At 38.7% G+C, this 27,467-nt stretch overlaps 1 protein-coding gene and 1 long non-coding RNA gene across 12 annotated transcripts in view; one reads left to right on the top strand and one right to left on the bottom strand.

Moving 5' to 3' along the window:
- The window catches only part of FGGY (FGGY carbohydrate kinase domain containing), a 464,965-nt gene that overhangs the window by 250,988 nt on the left and 186,510 nt on the right, over positions 1 to 27,467 (bottom strand). The gene's annotated exons all lie outside the window — the stretch shown is intronic.
- Positions 4,173 to 27,467, top strand: part of LOC129035280 (uncharacterized) — a 32,862-nt gene continuing 9,567 nt past the window's right edge. Inside the window, exons 1-2 of the long non-coding RNA XR_008502159.1 lie at positions 4,173 to 4,408; positions 7,436 to 7,541. This is a non-coding gene — a long non-coding RNA (uncharacterized LOC129035280). The remainder of the gene's footprint in view (positions 4,409 to 7,435; positions 7,542 to 27,467) is intronic.

Below are 27,467 nucleotides of genomic sequence, written 5' to 3' on the forward strand. Positions count from 1 at the left end.
ATCACTTACTACAGAAATGTTTAATGAGTACCTGATATGAGCCAAGCACCGTTCAAATGCTAAAAATGCATTAAGGAACAAGATAGATAAGGCCCCTATGCTCAAGTAGCTTACTTTCTAGTCGACACTATTCCCATCCATTACCTCTTCTTATTCCATCTTGTAGTTATTACATCTTGTAGATACCTATGCGATTTGGACTGAGTTTTATATAATGTTATATCCCTGGCCCCATAGTCTGGCCTATAAGAGGTGTTTAATAAAGAAACACACACATATTTTTAATCCAACTTAAAAATTATGACCCTTATGTTGTGTTTTTTCTCCCCTATTTATATCTCGATCTCTCTTTCCCACTAGACAGAGAATAGTCCAAATTATTTTATTTATCTCTGTATTCATTTCCCCTCAGCACAACGTCCAGCAGTGTCTAGAACATAAGTTCTCAGCAATGTTCATTTAGCTGAACTTAGTTTTTTTAAGACAAGAGATCATAAGACAAAGATCAATCAATTTAGACAAAAACATTAAACATACGCTCACACAGGAAGCTGAATATCAGTTGGGAGAGCAAAGAAAAGAGACTGTATTAAGTTTAACTCTTGATCTTGAATGCTACTAGGACAAGAAATGTGTTTTCTAACATAATCCCACCAGTAATACACTTTCATCTCTCTATCTTATTACAATGGAGTATGTCAAGGCTGTTTAGGGAAAAACTCTGAAATCATGTTTTTCCTCTGGTCTTACACTACAGCAATCATCCAAATAGAAGGTGACTTCTGTGACTAAATGTGTAGGAGTTTCTCCCAACCACCAAGCAAGCACTTAATTTTGTAGCAGACACCAGCTGGATGTCCTTTAGTTCAATTCTGACATTATCTACTTGGAGATTGCATCAGATCTCACAGATTGAAGGCTCAGTCCCCAAGAATGCCCCCAACCCCACACCCCAGATACCAGTGGCAAGTCCAACCTTCCACAACTTCTGAACTCCTGGCTTCAAGTTGGGTTTCTCACAACCCCATCTTTGGGTTTGATTAATTTGCTAGGCAGCTCACATAACTCAGGGAAACACGTTTATTGGTTTATTATAAATACTACCACAAAGGATACAGATGAACAGATGCACATGGCAAGGTAAGGAGGAAGGGGCGCAGAGCTTCCATGCCTTCCCTGGGCACTCCACCCTCCAGGAACATCCATGTATTCAGCAATCAAAAAGCTCTCCAAACCCCGTACTCTTGGGTTTTTATGGAGGCTTTTTTACACAGACATGATTGACAACCATGTAAAAATATGATTGGACAAAAAGCACATGATCTAAACCCAGCAAGGACTATCTGTTCAGACTTTTCTTGGCCTCTCTGTGTAGCATTCTTTCCACTAGGCTATGGGGCAGGACCCTCTCTGGAATGAGGGTCTTCTGATCCATAATCAAATTAGCATCCTACCTTGGGCAGGTGAAGAAAGACCAGAGGGGGTCACTGAGAGAGACTGTTGCCTGAGGCCTCAAGTGCCCCAATGTTATAAAAAGGGCTATGGGAGTTAACCAGGAATCATGGGCCAAAACCTATATATATATATATAACAAATATATGCATTTGTGGTGTTATTATATATATTTTTTTCACCCATGATTCCTGCTAACTCTCATGGTCCTTATTATTTAATTTAAAATTATATTTATTTTAATTAAATATAACATATTTCATTATATCTATATCATGAATATATATTTTATATATAATATATATATTATATATATATATGATAACACCACAAAAGCCAATGCATATACCTAGAAAATAGGTGACCACCAGCAGGCCCAAGCATCTCATTACACATAGCAGATGCTACAGTGGCAAGATATTGTAGATACCACGTTTTTAGTGAAATAGAGGTTCTCAAATTCTCTTTGCCTGGTCAAGTCTGGTTCAAGAAGTCCAACAAGCAACTGGTAACTATTGTAGGTCGGTGTTCAGAGGAGTGCTGTACATAATTTGTATTTTAACACAATAAATATTATAATAGTAATAGTGCTCATTTATCAAAACCTATGAGCTTTTAGTCACTGCTCTTCTTACTTTTCAGTTGCTATCACCTTCATTGCTAACACCAAACCAATGGTATTAGAATTAGATTTTATAGTAATAGAATTAGATTCTCTACATGAAGAGTCTATGGTATTGCAACCTATTATTTTACAGTTGTAGAAACACAAGCACAGAAAGATTACATAATTTGTTCAAAGTCACTATGTAATCGGACATGGTCAGGATTTCAGCCCAAGATTATCTGACTCCATGGTATGGCGTCTTCCTACTATACCATGTTAGAGAGACGGCAGGCATAGAATGTGATGAGTAGAAAAGGAAGACCATCTCATTTGCAGGAGGCTCCCCTGGTAGGTCCTGTCTAGGAACAAAACCACAAGAGTCATGAAATCCGAACACGCTGAATCTTTTAGCTTCTTCCACTCCTCTCCTCTGATTCCTTCTCTGTCCAAAAACAGAGACACGGGATTTCGAATGGCCCATACAGACCATCGACTTCAGTGTATACATTTTACAGTAGAGAAAACTGAACCCAGAGAAGGAGGTGGCTTCCCTGGAGCCAACCAGTTGTGGGAGCAGAGTCTATATTGAATCCAGAGCTCCTGAATCAAGGAAGGCTTCTTCCACGTTGCCAGCACTCCCTGCTATGGCAGCGCCATCCTGCATCTTCCCCCACCTGGAGTAGGAAGCTCATCTAAGCCAGAGCAATAAGTCACAAAGAGAACACGGGAGTTGGCAAAAATTCAACAGATTCCGGGGTGTGGGTGGCCAATTCTGAACTATTCAGAGCATAGTCTTTTTAGCTTGAAATCATCATCCACTTTGGCACCCACAGTGACCCAATTCTCTAGATAATTGCCGGGGCCCTATTTTGTTCTCACCTAGCCTAAGGCCACATGCAAAAAGCCTTCCCTGGGTAGATCATAATTAATCACTCTTTCCTCTACAATCCCAGAGCATGTTTTTTGGAATTACATCATTCTGTTCTACATAATGGCTTTTTCCCTTGTGCTTCCCTCTTCTAATTTAGATTATAATCGCCTTGAGGGCAGAGCTCTTTTTGTAGACAATATATCCATAAGAGGCAGGTGGTTTAGCATAGCACTTGGGAGTTCAGGTTAGGGGGTGGACAGGCTTGGATGGTGGTGGCTTAATCACTCACAGGGCTTGTGACCTTGGGCAACTGATTTAACTTCCCTGCAACGGTTTCCTCACCTGTAAAAAGGCTATAATAATGTTATTTTTCTCCCAGAGTGGTTATAAGAATCAAGCAAGATAATGCAAATAAGCATTTTAGCATGTTGTCTGCCACATGACAAATGCTAGACAAAAGTCAGATAAAATTATGGTTATTATGACTCCCTATTTCCAGTGTATTGGACATCACCTGACACACAGAGGGTACTCAGCTCATTCTGGCTGAGCTTACAAAGCTTGAGGAGAGACCCTTGATGTTACAGCATGTGGAGATATATGCTTTTGGGGTCATGAGAGCAAACTGCAGAAACTGTGAAAGCTGTTAAAAAATTCACAGTGGTGGAATTTAGTTTTCTAGCACAAAAAGTTTCTCCCTATGGTCATGTCTCCATGGCATGCCTTCAGAGGGAAATGCTTTAAAAGTGCATAAGGTGTTCTCTTTAGAGTTATTTTAAGAACAAAATGCTTGTTTTAAAAGGAAAATTCATTATTTTGTCAGCAAAATACTTGACTGTTAAGATGTCCAATGCTTTCAAGACCCATGCAAACAGTTCTACCATGGAGAGTTACCCCACTTCTAGGAAAAGGAAAACTTGGGAAATACATGAAAATACTTTAGGTGTCATTGTGCTAAAAATATTACAAAGTTTAAAGCAGTGGTTTCTACAATTTTGCTTTGTTTTTTTCACAATCAAATACAAAGATCACATAAAGAAAACTAGGGATTTATATAGATTTCTCAATTTTTCATCCTGTCTCATTTACTCATTAAAACCAAATCTTACAATCAGGATTTATTTGACACAAAATTGTATCACTAAAAACATAGGAAGGAGAGGATCTCAAAATAAAGGATGTTCTTTTTTAAGGTAAATACACTTCCTTTTATGACCTCATGTATTTATTGCATCACACACCAGTGAACACTTTGTCAAGGGCCAGCGTTGGTTTCTCATCTGGACTACTGTCTGCAAACTGCTGACTTACAAAATGGTAACAGCCTCCTAACAATGGGTGAATCTACAGGATGTCAAACAGCAACTCTCAGGTGAACCACTCAGTCAGTGGATCTGGTGTTAACCATACAATGCCAAACATCTGGTGATCTGAAGACATCCGGGGCTTTTCTATCATGTAGCCCAAACATGATTCAGGTAATTGACAAAATTTTTCACTTCCCAACCAGATGTCTTACTTGCATAGAAATGAAGCCCAACTTGTACTTTCATGTGCAAATAGGCTAGACATAAATTCACCCCTGGAGGGCAGGATTAATTGCTTATCCTCAATGACTGCTAAATCATATATTATTTCTTCTTCTATTTCCAACTATTTTACCTTTGAAGAAGGTTTTCTGCTATTGTTTTGAAAATCACACATTTCATCTTAGAAATGGTCTGTCTTTTTACATGTTTCTTCCTCATTTTTTTTTTTGACAAGAAGGCAGTGTGCTACAATGAAAAGAGTGTGATCTTAGAAGTCAGGATAATCTGAGTTCTAATTCCATGCACCTACTTCCCCAAACTTTAAGGGCCTTGCAAAAAAGGCACTTAAAATCCCTGAATTCAGTTTCTCTGCAGATATATATCATAAAAGCCATCTATAAGAAGCACTGTGAAGATTTGAGATCATTTATTCCTATAATATGTATTGGGTGCTTGCTCTGTGCCTGGTACTGAGAGACCATGGAGAAACACAGTGTCTGCCTGTCCTCCAGGGGCTCCGTCAGTAACAAAACACTCATGCCTAACAAGCTGGAATGACAAACGTACCATAAAACTAAGGTGATATCTTTATTCAGGATTTTAAATAAAATTATGAGCAACTCCAACTGTTGCTGATCCTTAAAGGTGAATATCAAGTTTGTAAAAGGAAGGATGTGTCTGAAACCTTTCCTCTTCCTTAAATCTACTTTCAAGCACACTCTGGAATTTGCTCTGATCATGTTTGTTTAAAGAATTCATGTGGTTATCAATGACCTTCCACCTTCTATGCTGTTGTCCTGACAACCAAACATTTACTGGACAGAATATGGAAAACAGATAACAATGTGCCTCTTCAGTCAGGGTTGTAGGCAAAATTCGACAGTACAGAGACAATCAAATGACTAGGTCCTTGTGTTTGAAATCCTTAAAGAGAAATACAAACATATATATATATATATATATATATATATTTACACACACACACACACATACATACATACATACATACATGAATAAAAGAGTAAAGATTTTACAGAGAAATTAACTGAGCAAGGAGAAGCTGCTATGCATGACTCACTTGTACTTTAATAGCAGCTATGTTTCAAGAGTCAGGTCACAGGTAATGCTGCACATAAGGAAGAAGGGCTAAGTCTGCTGTTACTGTTGTTCAGTTACACTAATAAGATGTTAGGTTCTTTTCCTAGCCTATGTTTCACCAAAGCCAGAAATATCTCAAACATGTGAAGAAATGGAATACGACTATGTTCTTAAACTTTTTTTCAAGGACCAAAACTTTTTTTTTTCCAAATGAAATCCTTTATAGCACTCTAGCACAGCAGTCTCCCCTTATCTGCAGTTTCGCTTTCCATGGTTTCAATTTCTCATGGTCAACTCTAGTACAAAAATATTAAATGGAAAATTCCAGAAATAAACAATTCATAAGTTTTAAATTGCACACCATTCTGAATAGTATGATAAATTCTCACGTTATCTAGCTTGGTCCCAACTGGGATGGGAATCATCCCTTTGTCCAGCAAATCCATGCTGTAGGCACTACCTCCCTGTTGTCCACTTAGTAATCCTCTCAGTTATCAGATAAAAAAAAAATAGTATACATAGGGTTCAGTACTACTCATGTTTTTAGGCATCCACTGGGGGTCTTGGAAGGTATTTTCCATGGATAAGGGGGAACTACTATATATAATTATTCTCTGGTTCAAGCAGAGAAGAAAGTGTCCAGGGGTGATACATGCAACAGCTCTGGCACCAGAGGGTCATCCAGATTTGGGGGGCTGAGAAATAGAGATCCAAATCTAAACATTAACCTATGGTGAGAGACTATCCATCTTGGAAGTATTAAAGAGGGGAGGGATGGTAATTTGGAACTGTAAAATAGAGCTCCTTGAGACTTCTACTACAGTGCAAAAGCAGAAGCAGCAGAAAGTGTCCACTTTTAACCACAGAGACAATGACCTCACTCCTGAATGAAGGAGGACACCAGCACTTGCAGTCCCTCCAGGGGAGGAGTGGAATTTGCCAAGTTGGCATTTAGCCAAAATGCTTAAGTAAAATCCCTGAAGCCCTCACTCATGTTGACGTGGAAATCGAGCAGAGAAAGATTCAAAACGTGATGCCATAACTTAACGACACTTAAAGTTCTATCTAGGTCACCCAGTTGGTGGGGGAGGGGGATCATACACATATTGGGAAAAATGTTCAAGTGCTAGGATGGCAGCACAAACAGCACTTGGGAACTTGTTAGAAATGCACATTCTTAGGCCCCACCCTAGACCTACTGAAGCAGAAACTGTGGTGTGGAGCCCAGCCATCCTCCCTCACCAGGTGATTTTGACGCACACCAAGGTATGAAGAGCCCTGCATTAGAGTCACCTAGGGAGCTTCTGAAAATAGCAATTCCTGGGCCCCATTCTTGACTTCTAGTCAATGGTTATAAAGTGGAACCCTAGGATTCTTATTTTTAAAAGCTCCCAGGTAATCCAGAGACATAAGCAGAAATACACAGAATCCAAAGAAAATAAATGTTAACAATGAGAACATTTAAAGGCATTATGTATTGGATGTGTGAATTTTACAAGTACAATTTAAGATTAAACGATGGCCTCTCTTCTGAGTTGAATTACTTTGGGCAAGCTACTCTCCAGCCTCCTTCTCCTCATTTGTAAAATACACATATTTTAGGGTTGTGAAAATTGAATGATGATATTAAATTCTTGGTATGGTGTCTGGTACATAGTAAGCACTAAATAAATGAGGTCAATTTTTATTAATCTCCTAATAAAAATAAAGAAAAGCTAACTCATGTAGAATCTCTGTTATACCAAGTGACACAGGTTGGGGTACAGGAGGGAGACCCTCCAGCATCTGTGAAGTTTTCTTACTCGCTTGTGTCCTGTTGTCCATGAGAATATGCTCTTTCAGGGAAATGTAACGTCCTCTAATTATGCTGCCTGGCAGGTGCAAAAAAGGGCCTGGAAGACTGTGTATGGAAAAATGGGGCAGCAGTGTGAGAGTATTCTGAAACAATGTGAAGACAGAAATAGCAGCGCCGACAGAGTTGCAGGTACTAACAGGAAATCCACACTTCCAGGAAGGGTGAGCCAACTGACATGGGGGAGAATTGTTCATTCTGTCTGGCCTTCTGTGTGCAGAAAGGAGACAGGTGAGAGTCAGAAGAACAGACTGGCAACAGAGGATGGAGGCCTACTGCTGAACAGAAATGGGCAATTCTTGCTGAAATCCAGATGAGAATTGCATTCTACTCTGGTTTTTTTGCTTGTTTGTTTGAGATGGAGTCTGGCTCTGTCATCCAGGCTGGAGTGCAGTGGCATGATCTCGGCTCACTGCAACCTCCGCCTCCTGGCTTCAAACTATTCTCCTGCCTCAGCCTCCTGAGTAGCTAGGATTACAGGTGCCTGCCACCATGCCCCGCTAATTTTTGTATTTTTTAGTAGAGATGGGGTTTTGCCATGTTGGCCAGGCTGGTCTCAAACTCCTGACCTCAGCTGATCTGCCGCCTCGGCCTCGCAAAGTGCTGGGATTACAGGCATGAGCCACCATGCCCAGCCTCTGGCTGTTTTTTTAAGCAATTATTTCCACTAATGTGAGAAACCAGCACACTTCAAGCACTTTTTTTCCTCTTCCTGCTGGAAATTTGTAAATCTATTTTCCAAGGATGATGATGTGGGATGTTTGGGTCTACATATCTGTGTTCTGGCAGTTCTTTCTCTATGAAATACCCTTCTCTACTCTTCACAAGGCTAACCTCTCTACTCCTTCTGGAAGCAATTCAGGGGTCACCTACTCTAGGAAGGCAATCCTGAATGCTTACCTGTTTCACACCCAGAGCTGTGGTAGTTAGGCCCCCCTCATTATTGCCATAACACCTAGCATATAATTGTCATGTTGCCTTAAGTCAGTGTTTCCCAGAGGAGTTTAAAAAGATGTTAAAAGGTATTATTTGAAAGAAGCTATTTGTGCAAATAAATTTAGGAAATGTAAAGTTGAACAAATTACACAGGTTTCTGTGATGTAACAACTGGGACTTTAATATGCTGGTGTGCACTGAGAATCTGTAAGGAAATATCAAATATGAATCCCCAACCTGAATTGATTGTAGACATTTTTTTAATCAATCTAGTAACCACATTTTATTTATTTATTTGTTCATCTATTTTTTTTTAACTTTTATTTTAGGCTCAGGGGTACATGTGCAGGCTTGTTACACAGGTAAACTGCGTGTCACATTCGTTTGGTGTGCAGATTATTTCACCACCCAGCTGATAAGCATAGTACTCTACAGGTAGTTTTTTGATCCTCACCCTTTTCCCAACCTCTACCCTTAAGTAGGCCCCAGTGTCTACTGTTCTCTCCTTTGTGTTCATATGTACTTGGTGTTTAGCTCCCACTTACCAATGAGAATATGCATTATGTGGTTTTCTGTTCCTGCATTAGTTTGCTTAGGATAATGGCCTCTAGATCCATTCATGTTGCTGCAGAGGACAAAATCTTATTCTTTTTAATGGCTGTGTAGTATTCCAGGGTATATATGTGCCATATTTTCTTTATCCAGTCCACTGTTGATGGGCATCTAGGTTGATTTCATGTCTTTGCTATTTTGAATAGTGACACAAAAAATAAAAATATCTAGGAATACAGCTAACCAGAGAGGTGAAAGATCTCTACAACGAGAATTACAAAACACTGCTGAAAGAAATTAGAAATGACACAAATAAATGGAAAAACATTCGATGCTCATGGAAAGGAGGAATCAATATTATTAAAATGGCCATACTGCCCAAAGTAATTTACAGATTCAATGTTATTCCCATCAAACTACCAATGACATTTTTCACAGAATTAGAAAAAACTATTCTAAAATTCATATGGAACCAAAAAAGAGCCCAAATAGACAAAGCAATCCTAAGCACAAAGAACAAAGCTGGAGGCACCACATTACCTGACTTCAAACTATATTCCAAGGCTGCAGTAACTAAAACAGTATGGCACTAGTACAATAACAGACACATAGATCCATGGAACAGAATAGAGAGCACAGAAATAAAGCCACACACCTACAACAATCTGATCTTCAACAAAGTTGATACAAACAAGCAATAAGGAAAGACCCCTCCCCCCCAATTCAATAAATGGTGCTGGGATAACTAACTAGCCATAGGCAGAAGATTGAAACTGGACCCCTTCCTTATACCACACATAAAAATCACTTCAAGATAGATTAAAGAATTAGATGTAAAACCAAAACCTATAAAAACCCTAGAAGAAAACCTAGGAAATACAATTAGGTATTATATACCTAATTTTATACCATATATAAAAATCATACATAAAATCAATACTCCATATATAAAAATCAATTCAAGATAGATTAAAGACTTAGATATAAAACCTAAAACTATAAAACCCTAGAAGAAAACCTAGGAAATACCATTCTAGACATAGGCTCTGGCTAAGATTTCATGATGAAGATGTCAAAAGCAATTGCAACAAAAGCAAAAATTGACAAATGGGGCCTAATTAAACTAAAAAGCTTCCACACAGCAAAAGAAACTATCAATAGAGTAAACAGTCAACCTACAGAATAGGAGAAAATATTTGCAAACTATGCATCCAACAAAGGACTAATACCCAGAATATTTAAGGAATTTAAGCAAATTAACAAGCAAAAAATAACCCCATTAAAAAATGGGGAAATAACATGAACACTTTTGAAAAGAAGACATACAACCAACAAACATATGAAAAACTGTTAATCATTAGAGAAATCAAAATCAAAATCACAATGAGATACCATCTAACATCAGTCAGAATGGCTATCATTAGAAAGTCAAAAGATAACAGATACTGGTGAGGTTGTGGAGAAAAGGGAATGCCTATACACTAGTGGTGGGAATGTAAATTCATTCAGCCATTGTGGAAAGCAGTTTGGTGATTTCTCAAAGAACTTACAGAACTTCTTTCTCAAAGAACCATTTTACCCAGCAATCCCATTAGTAGGTATATACCCAAAGGAATATAAATTGTTCTACTATAAAGAATTTTTGTTTCCTAAAAATCACTTCTAGTACCCCAAAGTGTACACTGTGGAATGTGCTGCTATATTTTCCTGGCACTCTCTGCTCTTTCTTCCTCACCAGACCATAATTTCCTTGTGGGCAACAGTATTACATATTGCACTTCTGGTATCTACAAACTACCATCTGCTATACAGTAGATACAAAGTAAAAGCCAACAGAATGTTAAAAAGTAAAATCATCATTTCCCTTTGAAACCCCTCTAGTGGCTTTCTGTATACCTAGGAAAGCTTTGGCTGCTTTACTCCAAGGCTCACAAGGTTCTACATTTTTTGCACCTCTTATCCCATCACTTTTCCTTCCCCTTCCTCAGTACATTCTGCTAAACTGGTCTTTTCTATCTCCTCAAACATGCCAACCTTATTCCCAGCCCTGGGCCTCTGCTCCTGCTGTTGCTTCTGCCAGGAACACTCCTGCCCACATGTTCACACTGATTAGGCCATCTCCACATTGATGTCACAACTCTAAAGTCTCCTCCTTGGAGAAGACTTCCCTACCCACATTTCAGCCAGCATTTTATTTCCATCATAACAATTAGCCATATCTGCATTTGTCTTGTTTATGTATATACCTGCTTACTGTCTGGTATCTCCATCTCACATGGTAATGTGATGTAACCTTACTGTCTTGCTTACTGCTACCTTCAAGAGTGCTGGAATGAAAAAGGTGTTCTAATGCTGGCTAATGAAAGAATGAATCGAACTGATCTATGTATCACAGCAGATACAAACCCTGCCTTCCTCCTAGACCTGAATCAAACCCTAGGCTGCCAATGACTAGATCTGTGACCAGGGCAAGTGATTTAGCCTTAAAAAGGCTCACCTTAGCTGTAAAATAAGAAATAATAGACTTACTTTTAAGCAACATATTGAATACATTAATTAGTCTCTATCTCCCCCAAGAAGAGAATAAAATAAACATAAAGTGGAATTATTTTTCATTGTTTTTAAAAATTTTCAGCGCGAGCGACGCAGAAGATGGGTGATTTCTGCATTTCCATCTGAGGTACCGTGTTCATCTCACTAGGGAGTGCCAGACAGTGGGCGCAGGTCAGTGGGTGAGCGCACCCTGCGCCAGCCTAAGCAGGGGCGAGGCATTGACTCACTCGGGAAGCGCAAGGGGTCAGGGAGTTCCCCTTCCAGGGGTGACAGACAGCACCTGGAAAATCGGGCCACTCCCACCCAAATACTGTGCTTTTCCGACGGGCTTAGGAAACAGTGCCCCAGGAGAGTATAGCCCGCACCTGGCTCAGAGGGTCCTAGGCCCACGGAGTCTCGCTGATTGCTAGCACAGCAGTCTGAGATCAAACAGCAAGTCGGCAGCGAGGCTGGGGGAGGGGAGCCCGCCATTGCCCAGGCTCCCTTAGGTAAACAAAGCAGCCTGGAAGCTTGAACTGGGTGGAGCCCACCACAGCTCAAGGAGGCCTGCCTGCCTCTGTAGGCTCCACCTCTGGGTGCAGGGCACAGACAAACAAAAAGACAGCAGTAACCTCTGCAGACTTAAATGTCCCTGTCTGACAGCTGTGAGGAGAGCAGTGGTTCTCCCAGCACGCAGGTGGAGATCTGAGAACGGACTGACTGCCTCCTCAAGTGGGTCCCTGACCCCTGACCCCCGAGCAGCCTAACTGGGAGGCACCCCCCAGCAGGGGCAGACTGACACCTCACACGGCCGGCCAGGTACTCCAACAGACCTGCAACTGAGGGTTCTGTCTGTTAGAAGGAAAACTAACAGAAAGGACATCCACACCAAAAACCCATCTGTACATCACCATCATCAAAGACCAAAAGTAGATAAAACCACAAAGATGGGGAAAAAAACAGAGCAGAAAAACTGGAAACTCTAAAAACCAGAGTACCTCTCCTCCTCCAAAGGAACGCAGTTCCTCACCAGCAACGGAACAAAGCTGGACGGAGAATGACTTTGACGAGCTGAGAGAAGAAGGCTTCAGGCGATCAAATTACTCCAAGCTACGGGAGGATATTCAAACCAAAGGCAAAGAAGTTGAAAACTTTGAAAAAAATTTAGAAGAATGTATAACTAGAATAACCAATACAGAGAAGTTCTTAAAGGAGCTGATGGAGCTGAAAACCAAGGCTCGAGAACTACGTGAAGAATGCAGAAGCCTCAGGAGCCGATGCGATCAAATGGAAGAAAGGGTATCAGCCCTGGAAGATGAAATGAATGAAATGAAGCGAGAAGGGAAGTTTAGAGAAAAAAGAATAAAAAGAAACGAGCAAAGCCTCCAAGAAATGTGGGACTATGTGAAAAGACCAAATCTACGTCTGATTGGTGTACCTGAAAGTGACGGGGAGAATGGAAACAAGTTGGAAAACACTCTGCAGGATATTATCCAGGAGAACTTCCCCAATCTAGCAAGGCAGGCCAACATTCAGATTCAGGAAATACAGAGAACGCCACAAAGATACTCCTCGAGAAGAGCAACTCCAAGACACATAATTGTCAGATTCACCAAAGTTGAAATGAAGGAAAAAATATTAAGGGCAGCCAGAGAGAAAGGTCGGGTTACCATCAAAGGGAAGCCCATCAGACTAACAGCGGATCTCTCGGCAGAAACCCTACAAGCCAGAAGAGAGTGGGGGCCAATATTCAACATTCTTAAAGAAAAGAATTTTCAACCCAGAATTTCATATCCTGCCAAACTAAGCTTCATAAGTGAAGGAGAAATAAAATACTTTACAGACAAGCAAATGCTGAGAGATTTTGTCACCACCAGGCCTGCCCTAAAAGAGCTCCTGAAGGAAGCGCTAAACATGGAAAGGCACAACTGGTACCAGCCACTGCAAAATCATACCGAATTGTAAAGACCATCGAGACTAGGAAGAGACTGCATCAACTAACGAGCAAAATATCCAGCTAACATCATAATGACAGGATCAAATGCACAAATAACAATATAAACTTTAAATGTAAATGGACTAAATGCTCCAATTAAAAGACACAGACTGGCAAATTGGATAAAGACTCAAGACCCATCAGTGTGCTGTATTCAGGAAACCCATCTCACATGCAGAGACACACATAGGCTCAAAATAAAAGGATGGAGGAAGATCTCCCAAGCAAATGGAAAACAAAAAAAGGCAGGGGTTGCAATCCTAGTCTCTGATAAAACAGACTTTAAACCAACAAAGATCAAAAGAGACAAAGAAGGCCATTACATAATGGTAAAGGGATTAATTCAACAAGAAGAGCTAACTATCCTAAATATATATGCACCCAATACAGGAGCACCCAGATTCATAAAGCAAGTCCTGAGTGACCTACAAAGAGACTTACACTCTCACACATTAATAATGGGAGACTTTAACACCCCACTGTCAACATTAGACAGAACAATGAGACAGAAAGTCAACAAGGATACCCAGGAATTGAACTCAGCTCTGCAACAAGCAGACCTAATAGACATCTACAGAACTCTCCACCCCAAATCAACAGAATATACATTTTTTTCAGCACCACACCACACCTATTCCAAAATTGACCATATACTTGGAAGTAAAGCTCTCCTCAATAAATGTAAAAGAACAGAAATTGTAACAAACTGTCTCTCAGATCACAGTGCAATCAAGCTAGAACTCAGGATTAAGAATCTCACTCAAAACCGCTCAACTACGTGGAAACTGAACAACCTGCTCCTGAATGACTACTGGGTACATAATGAAATGAAGGCAGAAATAAAGATGTTCTTTGAAACCAACGAGAACCAAGACACAACATACCAGAATCTCTGGGATGCATTCAAAGCAGTGTGTAGAGGGAAATTTATAGCACTAAATGCCCACAAGAGAAAGCAGGAAAGATCCAAAATTGACACCCTAACATCACAATTAAAAGAACTAGAAAAGCAAGAGCAAACACATTCAAAACCTAGCAGAAGGCAAGAAATAACTAAAATCAGAGCAGAACTGAAGGAAATAGAGACACAAAAAACCCTTCAAAAAATCAATGAATCCAGGAGCTGGTTTTTTGAAAGGATCAACAAAATTGATAGACCGCTAGCAAGATTAATAAAGAAAAAAAGAGAGAAGAATCAAATAGATGCAATAAAAAATGATAAAGGGGATATCACCACCAATCCCACAGAAATACAAACTACCATCAGAGAATATTACAAACACCTCTATGCAAATAAACTAGAAAATCTAGAAGAAATGGATAAATTCCTCAACACATACACCCTCCCAAGACTAAACCAGGAAGAAGTTGAATCTCTGAATAGACCAATAACAGGAGCTGAAATTGTGGCAATAATCAATAGCTTACCAACCAAAAAAAGTCCAGGACCAGATGGGTTCACAGCCGAATTCTACCAGAGGTACAAGGAGGAGCTGGTACCATTCCTTCTGAAACTATTCCAATCAATAGAAAAAGAGGGAATCCTCCCTAACTCATTTTATGAGGCCAGCATCATCCTGATACCAAAGCCTGGCAGAGACACAACAAAAAAAGAGAATTTTAGACCAATATCCTTGATGAACATTGATGCAAAAATCCTCAAGAAAATACTGGCAAACAGAATCCAGCAGCACATCAAAAAGCTTATCCACCATGATCAAGTGGGCTTCATCCCTGGGATGCAAGGCTGGTTCAATATACGCAAATCAATAAATGTAATCCAGCATATAAACAGAACCAAAGACAAAAACCACATGATTATCTCAATAGATGCAGAAAAGGCCTTTGACAAAATTCAACAACCCTTCATGCTAAAAACTCTCAATAAATTAGGAATTGATGGGACGTATCTCAAAATAATAAGAGCTATTTATGACAGACCCACAGCCAATATCATACTGAATGGGCAAAAACTGGAAGCATTCCCTTTGAAAACTGGCACAAGACAGGGATGCCCTCTCTCACCACTTCTATTCAACATAGTGTTGGAAGTTCTGGCCAGGGCAATTAGGCAGGAGAAGGAAATCAAGGGTATTCAATTAGGAAAAGAGGAAGTCAAATTGTCCCTGTTTGCAGATGACATGATAGTATATTTAGAAAACCCCATTGTCTCAGCCCAAAATCTCCTTAAGCTGATAAGCAACTTCAGCAAAGTCTCAGGATACAAAATCAATGTGCAAAAATCATAAGCATTCTTATACATCAATAACAGACAAACAGAGAGCCATATCATGAGTGAACTCCCATTCACAATTGCTTCAAAGAGAATAAAGTATCTAGGAATCCAACTTACAAGGGATGTGAAAGACCTCTTCAAGGAGAACTACAAACCACTGCTCAAGGAAATAAAAGAGGATACAAACAAATGGAAGAACATTCCATGCTCATGGGTAGGAAGAATCAATATCATGAAAATGGCCATCCTTCCCAAGGTAATTTACAGATTCAATGCCATCCCCATCAAGGTACCAATGACTTTCTTCACAGAATTGGAAAAAACTACTTTAAAGTTCATATGGAACCAAAAAAGAGCCCGCATCGCCAAGTCAATCCTAAGCCAAAAGAATAAAAGTGGAGGCATCACACTACCTGACTTCAAACTATACTACAAGGCTACAGTAACCAAAACACCATGGTACTGGTACCAAAACAGAGATATAGATCAATGGAACAGAACAGAGCCGTCAGAAATAATGCCACATATCTACAAGTATCTGATCTTTGACAAACCTGACAAAAACAAGAAATGGGGAAAGGATTCCCTATTTAATAAATGGTGCTGGGAAAACTGGCTAGCCATATGGAGAAAGCTGAAACTGGATCCCTTCCTTACACCGTATACAAAAATCAATTCAAGATGGATTAAAGACTTAAATGTTAGACCTAAAACCATAAAAACCCTAGAAGAAAACCTAGGCATTACCATTCAGGACATAGGCATGGGCAAGGACTTCATGTCTAAAACACCAAAAGCAATGGCAACAAAAGCCAAAATTGACAAATGGGATCTAATTAAACTCAAGAGCTTCTGCACAGCAAAAGAAACTACCATCAGAGTGAACAGGCAACCTACAAAATGGGAGAAAATTTTCGCAACCTACTCATCTGACAAAGGGCTAATATCCAGAATCTACAATGAACTCCAACAAATTTACAAGAAAAAAACAAACAACCCCATCAAAAAGTGGGCGAAGGACATGAACAGACACTTCTCAAAAGAAGACATTTATGCAGCCAAAAGACACATGAAAAAATGCTCACCATCACTGGCCATCAGAGAAATGCAAATCAAAACCACAATGAGATACCATCTCACACCAGTTAGAATGGCAATCATTAAAAAGTCAGGAAACAACAGGTGCTGGAGAGGATGTGGAGAAATAGGAACACTTTTACACTGTTGGTGGGACTGTAAACTAGTTCAACCCTTGTGGAAGTCAGTGTGGCGATTCCTCAGGGATCTAGAACTAGAAATTCCATTCGACCCAGCCATCCCATTACTGGGTATATACCCAAAGGACTATAAATCATGCTGCTATAAAGACACATGCACACGTATGTTTATTGCGGCATTATTCACAATAGCAAAGACTTGGAACCAACCCAAATGTCCAACAATGATAGACTGGATTAAGAAAATGTGGCACATATACACCATGGAATACTATGCAGCCATAAAAAATGATGAGTTCATGTCCTTTGTAGGGACATGGATGAAATTGGAAATCATCATTCTCAGTAAACTATCGCAAGAACAAAAAACCAAACACCGCATATTCTCACTCATAGGTGGGAATTGAACAATGAGAACACATGGACACAGGAAGGGGAACATCACACTCTGGGGACTGTTGTGGGGTGGGGGGAGGGGGGAGGGATAGCATTGGGAGATATACCTAATGCTAGATGACGAGTTGGTGGGTGCAGCACACCAGCATGGCACATGTATACATATGTAACTTACCTGCACATTGCGCACATGTACCATAAAACCTAAAGTATAATAATAATAAGAATAAGAAGAAGAAAAAAAAAATTTTTTAATTGTGGTAAAATACATGTAAGGTAACATTTACTATCTTAACTGTTTTTATGCATACAATTCAGTTGTATTAAGTACATTCACATGTCGTGAAATTATTACAACCACCCATTTCTAGAACATTTTTCATCTTGCAAAACTGAAACTCTATATCCATTAAACACTAACTTCTCCTTTCCCCCTTCCCCCAAATCCCTGGTAACCATCATTCTACTTTCTATCTCTATGAATCTGACTACTCTATGTACCCCATATAAGAAGGATCATACAGTATTGGTCCTTTTGTGACTGCCTTATTTCATTTAACATAGTATCTTTAAGATTCATCCATGCTATAGTATGTGTCATAATTCCCTTCCTTTTTAATGCTGAATCATATTCCGTTATGTGTATATATCACATTTTGTTTATCAGTTCTGCCACTAATGAACACTTGGTTTGCTTCCACATTTTAGCTATTGTGAATGATGCTTCTATTAACATGGGTGAACAAACATGTATTTGAGTCCTTGCTTTCCATTCTTTTGGGTATATGCCCAGAAATGAAATGCTGGATCATATGGTAATATTGTTTCTAACTTTTTGAGGAACTACCACCATGTTTTACAGCAGCCACACCATTTTACATTCCCACCAACACTGCACAAGGTTTCTAATTTCTCCACATATTCACCAACATTTACTTTCTGTTTTTTGTGGCTTTTTTTTTTTTTTGGTAATAGTAGCCATCCTAATGAGCATGACATGGAAGAGGTATTTTTTAAAAATATACAAACCCATCAAGACAAAAATATGACAAAAAATAATAGCAATAACAAAATCATGAAAGTTAAAAAGTAAAAAGATAAATGGTAACCAATTTAACAATCTGAAGTAACCTGAAGCCTTAATTGATTGTGACGAAAGCTAAAAAGTAACTCAATTTGCCTTATAGAACCCAAAAGTGCTTAGGAATTTGGTGGCAGATGATATCTCTAGAAGTGAGAGTAAAGAGGGACTGAAAATAGGAAAACTGGCTGAAAGCCTGTTTAATAAAAAGGCAGACTCAGTACTGACTTGACACTGGTGTGACCATCCCTTTTGTCAACTTGGCAAAAGACTTGTGGTTTATTCCCTGGAAAGGAAAAACAGAAGGCATCTAGATAGTGGATACCAGGCAGCTGAAAGTAAAAAAGTTAAAGTGCAAAAGGAGGATTTAGTGAAAGTTTTCATAATGTCTACTGGAGTCATCTAGCCTCTTTCCCATGCTAGCCCCTTGAACTCCAGCAGCTAGGCTTTATCTCTACAATTAGATATTGAAAGATTGAAAGTTTTGCTTTGGGGATGTTAATTAAACTAACAGAAAAAATCCAAAAATACTGGCAGAGGATTTCCCCTTCTAAACAAGCCATCCAGATCACCGTACAAGTACAAACCACTGTTGATAAGCCTTACGCATGTATAGAGTTCCCAGTCATCTTTTTAGTACCCCATTCCCAAGCATGAAACAGACAGCCAAGGATCACCTTATCATCTGAAGAAAGCCCCTAATATGAAAGACAGAAACCCAAATAAGAAAACAGATTAAAAAGTTAATGGAAATTTGGAGGAAATGAAGGAAACAGACTACTGAGAGAGATGTAAGTAAGCTCTCTTGATGGATACATTATAGTGGGGTACCAGACAATAAGTACATAAATAAATGAACAATAGTTATTATCAAAATGATAGGAACAGAAGTAAAAGGTAATCTGATAACTGGCTCTCAAACAACTGAGACTTGAGATATTAGCTTTACACCCTAAATATATTGTCATTTTCTCACAGAACTCCAGAGCCAGAAGGATGATATCTCAGCAAATGACACAGCCCAATTCATTGACTCCAATAAGAACAACAAGCGTCTATTATAACTTTACAAGATGGAAAGTACATACAGAAAAATTTTGAAGTTTTAAGAGTTAAATCTTATAGTCCTATATGAAAGAATGGATCAGCAAATTCAAATATTCTATCTTATTGGGCTCTATTTCCTGTATTTTTCTCAGATGCCACTCTTCTAAAATAGGTATCTATGTATGTGTTAACAACCTTTGAATAAGCCAGAGCAACTAGGCAAGAAAAAAAAAAAGAACAGCTAAACTGGAAATAAGGAAGTCAAATTACCCCTGTTTGTAGATGACATGGTCCTATATATAGAAAAACCTAAACATTCTACCAAAAAAACTCTTAGAATTGATCAACAAATTCAGTAAATTTGCAGGATACAAAATTGACATGAAAAATCGGTAGGATTTTTATACATGAACAACAAACTAGCTCAAAAACAAAGCAAGAAGGCAATCCCATTTACAATAGCTACAAAAAAAATTAAATACAATAATGTAACCAAGGTAGTAAGATCTCTACAAGGAAAACCACAAATGAGAGAAACTAAAGAGGATAAAAACAAATGGAAAGACATTCCATGCTCATGCATCAGAATAATTAATATTATAAATGACCATACTACCCAAAGCAACCTACACACTCAATGTAATCCCTATCAAAATACCAATGACATTCTTCATAGAAATAGAAAAAAACCTTAAAATTTGTATGGAACCACAAAAAACACAATGCCAAAGCAATATTAAGCAAAAAAGAAAGAAGAAAGAAAGAGAGAAAGAGAGAAAGGAAGGAAGGAAGGAAGGAAGGAAGGAAAGAAGGAAGGCAGGAAGGCAGGCAGGCAGGCAGGCAGGCAGGGAGGGAGGGAGGGAAAGAAGGAGGGAGGGAGGGAGGGAAAGAAGGAGGGAGGGAGGGAAAGAAGGAGGGAGGGAGGGAGGGAAGGAGGGAAGGAAGGAAGGAAGGAAGGAAGGAAGGAAGGAAGGAAGGAAAGAAAAAGAAAGAGAAAGCAAGCAAGCTAGCAAGCAAGCAAGCAAGAAAGCGGGCTGGAGGCATCACATTTTCAGACTTCAAAGTATATTACAAAGCTTTAGTAACCAAAACAGTAACAGCACAATTTTGGCATAAAAACAGACACACAGACTAATGGAAAAGAACAGACAACACAGACTTTAATCCACCTATCTATAGCCAACTGATTTTTGACAAAAGCACCAACAGCATTCACTGGGCTTTGAAAGGACAGTCTTGTCAATAAATGGTGCTCAGAAAGCTGGATATCTATGTGCAGAAGAATGAAGTTAGACTCCCAACTCTTACTCTATGCAAAAAACAACTCAAAATGGATCAAAGACCTAAATACAAGACCTGCAACTATAAAACTACTAGAAGAAAACATAGGGGAAATGCTTCAGGATATTGGCCAGGGAAAATATTTTATGAATAAGATCTAAAAAGCACAGGCAACAGAAGAAAAAATTTTTAAAAAGGGAATTATGTCAAACTAACAAGCTTCTGCACAGCAAAGAAAACAATCAACACAGTGAAAATTCAACCTATAGAATGGGAGAAAATACTTGCAAACTATTCATTGGTCAAGGCATTAATATCCAGAATACACAGAGAATTCAACCATTGCTACAGGAAAAAAACAACCAACCTGATTTAAATATTGGCAAATGGTGACTCACGCCTGTAATCTCAGAGACTTAGGAGGCTGACGCTGGAGGATTGCTTGAGGCCAGGAGTTTAAGACCTGCCTGGGCAATATAGCAAGACTCTGTCTCAAAAAAAATTTTTTTTTAATTAGGTGGGTATGGTGGTGTGCATCTGTAGTCTCAGCTACTTGGGAAGCTGAGGTGGGAAGATCACTTGAGCCCAGGAGTTCAAGGCTGCAGTGAGCTATGACTGTGCCACTGCACTACAGTCTAGGCAACAGAGTGAAATCCTGTCTCCTAAAAATAAATTTTTTAAAAAAGGCAAATGATCTGAACAGATATTTCTCAAAAGAAGACATAGAAATGGACAACAAAAATATGAAAAAATGTTCAATATCACTAATCATCAGGGAAATGCAAATCAAAACCATAATGAGATATCATCTTATCCCAGTTAGGATAGTGATTATCAAAATAAGACCAAAAAAAATAATATGCTGGTGGAGATGCAGAGAAAAAGGACTCTTACACTATTGGTGGGAATGTAAACTAGAAGAGCCACTATGGGGAACAGTATGGAGGTTCCTCAAAAAACTACAAACAGAACTAATATATGATCCACTGATCCCACCACTGGGGCATTTATCCAAAGGAAACAAAATCAGTATACCAAAGACATATCTTTACTCCCATTTACTGCAGCACTGTTCACAATAGCCAAGATATGAATCAGCCTAGGTATCCAATAATAGATGAATGAACAAAGAAAATGCGATATACATATACAATGGAATACTATTCAGACATAAAAAAGAACAAAATCCTGTCATTTGTAGCAATATGGATGGAAATGGAGGACATTACATTAAGTGAAACATGCCAAGAACAGAAAGTTAAACACTGCATATTCTTGCCCATATGTTGAAGCTAAAAAATGTTGATCTCATAGAAGTAAAAAGTAGAGGATATCAGAGGCAGAGAATGGTAGAGGGAAGAGGGGAAGAGGGAGAGATTTATTAAAGAACACAAAATTACAGCTAGATGAGAGGAATAAGTTCTAGTATTCTATACCACTGTAGAATAACTATAGTTAACAATAATATATCCTTTCAAATACCTAGGAGGATATTGAATGTTTCTAGCACAAAGAAATGACAAATGTTTGAGATGATGGATATGCTAATTACACTGACCTGATCACTACACATTATATGTACTGCGACATCACTATGTACTCCATAAATATGTATAAAATGTCAATTAAAAATAAAAATTTTTAAATAAATAACCTCCAAATATTCTTAGCCTTTTAAGTATCTAGACAATTCACAAAAGAAGATATACATGAATAACATATAAGGAAAAAGTTCAACCTCACTAAGAGTTAACAAGATAGAAATTAAAACAGAAAGGACATGCTATTTTCCATTGCTTTATAATCTTATGGACTGTTGGAAATGCAATTTGGCAAAATCTTCCTGGAAAGAAACTTGACAATGTATACCGAGAGCCTTAAAAATTTATATCTTTTGACTTGGTAAATCCATTACTGGAATCCATCCTAAGGAATAACAGAAAATGCTGACAAGGTATGTATACAAATACAACAAAATAGAAGAACTCAGAAAAAATTTAAATGATACAAGAAAAGTGTTGTTTTAAAAATCGTTACACAGTAAATTAAAAGCTGTATATTTGAAGAGTTTTAACAACATGCATATAAATTATTTCAATTGCATAAAGTAATGATACATATATAGTATGAATATATCAATATAGTATAAATTTTATTATAGATACATATAATATATATTATATATACATAATACATATTTATATATGTTCATACACACATATACACATACATTAAAAAGACAGAAAATATACAAAAAATTAGCCATCTCTTGGAGGTAAATGCTGGATGAAATACTTTTATGTATTTTCCAAGTTTTTTACACTAAATATGCATTAAGTATCACCTGAAATAAAAATCTATTTTAAAGAGTTTGTATTTCTTACTTAGTAATTCCATTTCTGCCAGTCTGTTAGATGCAGAAAATAAAAAGGTTCCCTGCAGTATTTTTGTGTATTTGTACCATAATATTTACATACTAGAGAAAAAACGTAAACATTTAAGTGTCCAACCTTAATAGAAGGCTTAAAAACATCATTAGAGCATTCAATAAAATATTATGGTGTTATTAAAATTATGCTTCTAAAGAATATCATGAAAATATGAATATGCAATAATGTCACCTTAAAACTGCAGACTACAAACTGGCATATAAGGCATGGTTTCAACTGCATTAAAATGGCACAAAAAAAGGCAAAGTGAACTAAAACTGTTTTGGGGTACTGTTTCAGAGTGCTGAAATTGTTTTTCTGCTTCATTCACTTTCTGGCTTTTCTTTAGTTGTTTTTACTTTTAGATGCTTTTGAAGATAAAAGAAAAAATTAAAACAAAGATGATGCTTTTGTTACCAGGATTGTGAAAGAGCCTCAGTTAGTTGGGCTGAGGAGGAGCCTTGGGGCAAGGGGGAGGGGGTGGGAGTGGGAGTGGTGAGAAGAGCATATAGAGGTAGGGGAGCTTAAGGAGGTGATGAGTTAAGCTGGTCCAAAGCTCCTCAGGCCCCCAAAGAGATCAAGTATCTCTGGATAATCATCAGTTTCAGGGGTTTCTGTATCAGAGAAGCACCAGCCCAGGCAGGTTTTACCTCCACCCTAAGCTTAACTGAGTGCCTCAGCAACTACAGATCTTAATGCTGAGTAACTGAGAAAGAAGTTGGGTGGATCTTCCTGAAGGCGGGTGAGTAGAAAGCCACAACAATGTCTAGGTCAGAATTGCTTGGAAAGACTGTGTGCCAGGTAGCATGCAGGTGCTGGGTCACAGCAGGTAATGAGATGGACATGGCCCCTGCCCTCATGGAATGTATAATCTGACAGGCACATTTAACCCATAATTACAAACAATCCATGAAAAATTCAAATGTGGTAAGTGTTATAATAGGAAGTGAAGATCTGTGGTTTGCAGAGATAGACACATACAGTCAACTGTACATAGGCTTCAGGAAGCAAATGAAGGAGATACAGAGAGAAATTAAACAATATAAATAATGCAAGTGATTTATTTCACCATCCTACACAGGGAGCTCAACCCTACAATGGAGTGTAAATCAGCTCTTTCCTGGGCTGGCTTTGGTTTCTATTTTCTTTTAGTGTGAATATCTCCTTTTGCTACATCTGACCCTAATACATCCACTGTGTACAGTTCTATATACACTGAAAAACCTCGGGGTGTGTCACTCCCATCATGGTCTATGTACATGAGACTCCTTGGAGTGTATAACCTAGAGCTTGGCTACATGTGACCTAGATTTTTTTCATACAACCTAGACTTTAAAATAGGATAGCTATCTCAAACAGGGAAAAAAGAAATACTGGAATTAATGTGTTAGACTTAGTGGAGATAGCTTCTCAGTTTCCACTGTGGAGATAGCTCCCTCAGGGATTTTCAAGGATTCTCTCTTGGCTGATTCACTGTTCACAGTATGCACTGACTTTGGAACCATATCCTCCATTTTGATGAGATTTCACCACACAGTAGAGCAAATAAGTGGGATGTGGTCTACTTAGGAGAGCCTCCAGATAGGTCATGTCATTTTTTTTCTGAGACCAGGAGGATAAGAAGGTAGCTAGGATGAAAGGCTGGGAAAGCATCCCAAGCCGACAGGTAGGTAGCTGTGTGTAGGACCCAAGGCAGGGGAGCACAAAGTGTGTTCCAGGAACTAGCCCTGTTAGCCCTGGGGCAGAGAAAGCCAGAAGAGGGAAGAGCCTAACTTCCCGTCACCTCCCCAAATCTTACCAACTACAAGACTCCTTCAATTACTGGCACAACCAACATGAACCAAAGCACTTACTATGTGTCCCTGAATCCTCTAGATGCCAAAGCTCCCCTCCTCTTTTGATTCACAACATTTATTTCTACCTGCTCACAGGGCACTTAACATGCATTGTCACTTCGGTTCCAGGGATATTCACTGGTTGCCAGCCACATATCAAGCACCAAGAACCCTCCTGGATGTAGTGACATTGTGGTTCTGCATTTCCCTTGCTGTTCCTCGGCTCTTCTTAAGTGTTCAGGCCTTGTCTCCTTGAGCAACGCATGGTCTCCCTCTGGGAGGGCTGTCATTCACACATCTGTGTGTCTGACACAGTGCCAGGCTCAGAATGGATAATAAACAATGGTGAGGTATTGTCCCATGCCTCTTATTAGTGTTAAGTCTGAGGCACAGGGGCTCTAAGTGACGTGCCAGAGGCCAACTCACATAATTAGCAACAAGTCTAGGAGACAGGTCTCCTACATAGGGAAAAGTTGGAGTTTAGGTCCAGTTTTAGTTGATTTTAGAATGTTGTCAAGTCACTTTATCACAGTGATTTACAGAAAGTTCAAGAGATAGACTGAAGGTTTTAACTCCTGGCTTGGCTGTGTGATCTTGGGCAAGTTATTTAACCTCTCTGTGACTGTTTGATCATCTGTAAAATGGGGGTAAGTCTCTTAGAAGACTGTTGAATGAGTTATGTGAGCTATTACAAATAAAGATCTTAGAACAGTTCCTAGCAAATAGTAGGTGCTCAATAATGATAGCTAAACTTACTACTTAAATTTAACTGTTGTTTTCCCAAACCTTGAGTCACCATTTTTATTAGTTATGATTAAGTGTAGCTACAAATCTACAAAATAGTGATTTTCTAATAAAGCAAAAACAACAACAACAGCAAAAACAAATAAAGAAATTTCCTACTCATATAAACAAAGTCCAGAGGTAGTGAATCCAAGGCTGGTATGGAAGTTCCACAAAAGCTCACTGTTCTGCCATCCCTGGAGTATAGCGCCTGTCCCCCTTATCCAAAATCACTGCTACAACTCCAGCTAACCTACCTAACCCAGGGGAGGGAAAGAGGATGGCCACTGCTTGATGTCCTTAAAGGAGACTTCTCAGGAATCCCGCAGGACACATCTGCTTATACCTCATTGGCCAAAACTTAGATGAACATGTGTAGCTGCAAAGGGAGCTGGGAAACGTAGTCTATAATGAAAGACCCTGATGTACCCCTAAAAGCCTAAGTTTTGTTAATAAAAGGGATGAGAGTGTAGATTAGATGGGCATTCAGGATTCTCTGGACTACTGGTAACATGCCACTAGCTAGTGAGAAAGTTCAGAAGTTGATTCCAGTCCTATCCTATTTTATCAAAGCTTTGGGGTTCATAACAAATCAAAGGACATTTTCCAAGCACATTTTCTCAAGATCTATAATCCTGCCTCCTCTACTTTAATTATTTTGAAAGCACATCCCCCCTATGGGTGTGATTCACTCTAAATTATTGAAAAATTGATTTTTTGAAAAGGTGTCTGCTGGCCAAGATTTTTGAACCATTTTAAAGAGCTGGAAAAATAATAAAACCACTCTTTCTTTTGAAGAGTAGAATCATGTTTTTTAGAAAAGAGAGAAAAAAACTGAATGCTAAAATTAATGTGTCTACATATTCCTTAGTGATGGATAACCTATCTTTTATAAGTCTCTGACTTACAAAGAAATATAAAAGCCCATACTCTCATCACTATCATGGTGAATTTTATTTGAAAACACATATTATTTACTTCATATTCATTATGGATTATCAATAATCTGAGTACTTTTTATTACCAAATCTTTTAAAATAATGCAAGTGAGAGTGACTCTTCATGGAGGCATTATTTACTGATGCATTTTTCCAATCACAAGGATATATAATGAGGCTCATAAAAAAGTCATGTCTGTGATTGAAAGTCCCTTTCAAATAAACATTACAGTCCTAAACAAATGCACTTTTTACACCCTGGCAAGCTTACCGGATTTCTACTGCATCACAGAGACAGTCCACAAGAAGGTACTCCTTTAAGGCCCATGGAAAGAAGATGATAGAGTAGGTGGATCATAATAGAAAAGGGAGCAGGGAGAAAGATGATATAAGGGAGAATCTTATGATATAAGTTTGAAGTCATAATCACAAATCCTAGAGAAGACATATTGGATCTGGCCGTGTTCAGTGAGATGAGTCAGAAAACCAGGAAGCCAAATGAGTCAGCACCATCCCTATGAAAAATGCATGGATTGAAATGACTGGAGATCTAATTTACTGGTAAAAAGCATGAGATTTTGGAGTCAGGCCTGCTTTTGAATTCCTGTTCCTCCATCAAATAACCATGAGACTTTGGGACAGTTATCTACCCTCTGTGAGCTTCAATTTCCATATCTGTAAAAGGAAGATAGTAATGGTACCTGTACCTCACTGGTTACTGGGGAAGTTTACCTGCTAATTCATGTACAATGTTTGGCGACAGTCCCTGGCACACAATGCACACTCAACAAATGATAAC

Source organism: Pongo pygmaeus, chromosome 1, assembly GCF_028885625.2.
Source record: "Pongo pygmaeus isolate AG05252 chromosome 1, NHGRI_mPonPyg2-v2.0_pri, whole genome shotgun sequence".
In the NCBI taxonomy this organism is placed as follows: domain Eukaryota; kingdom Metazoa; phylum Chordata; class Mammalia; order Primates; family Hominidae; genus Pongo; species Pongo pygmaeus.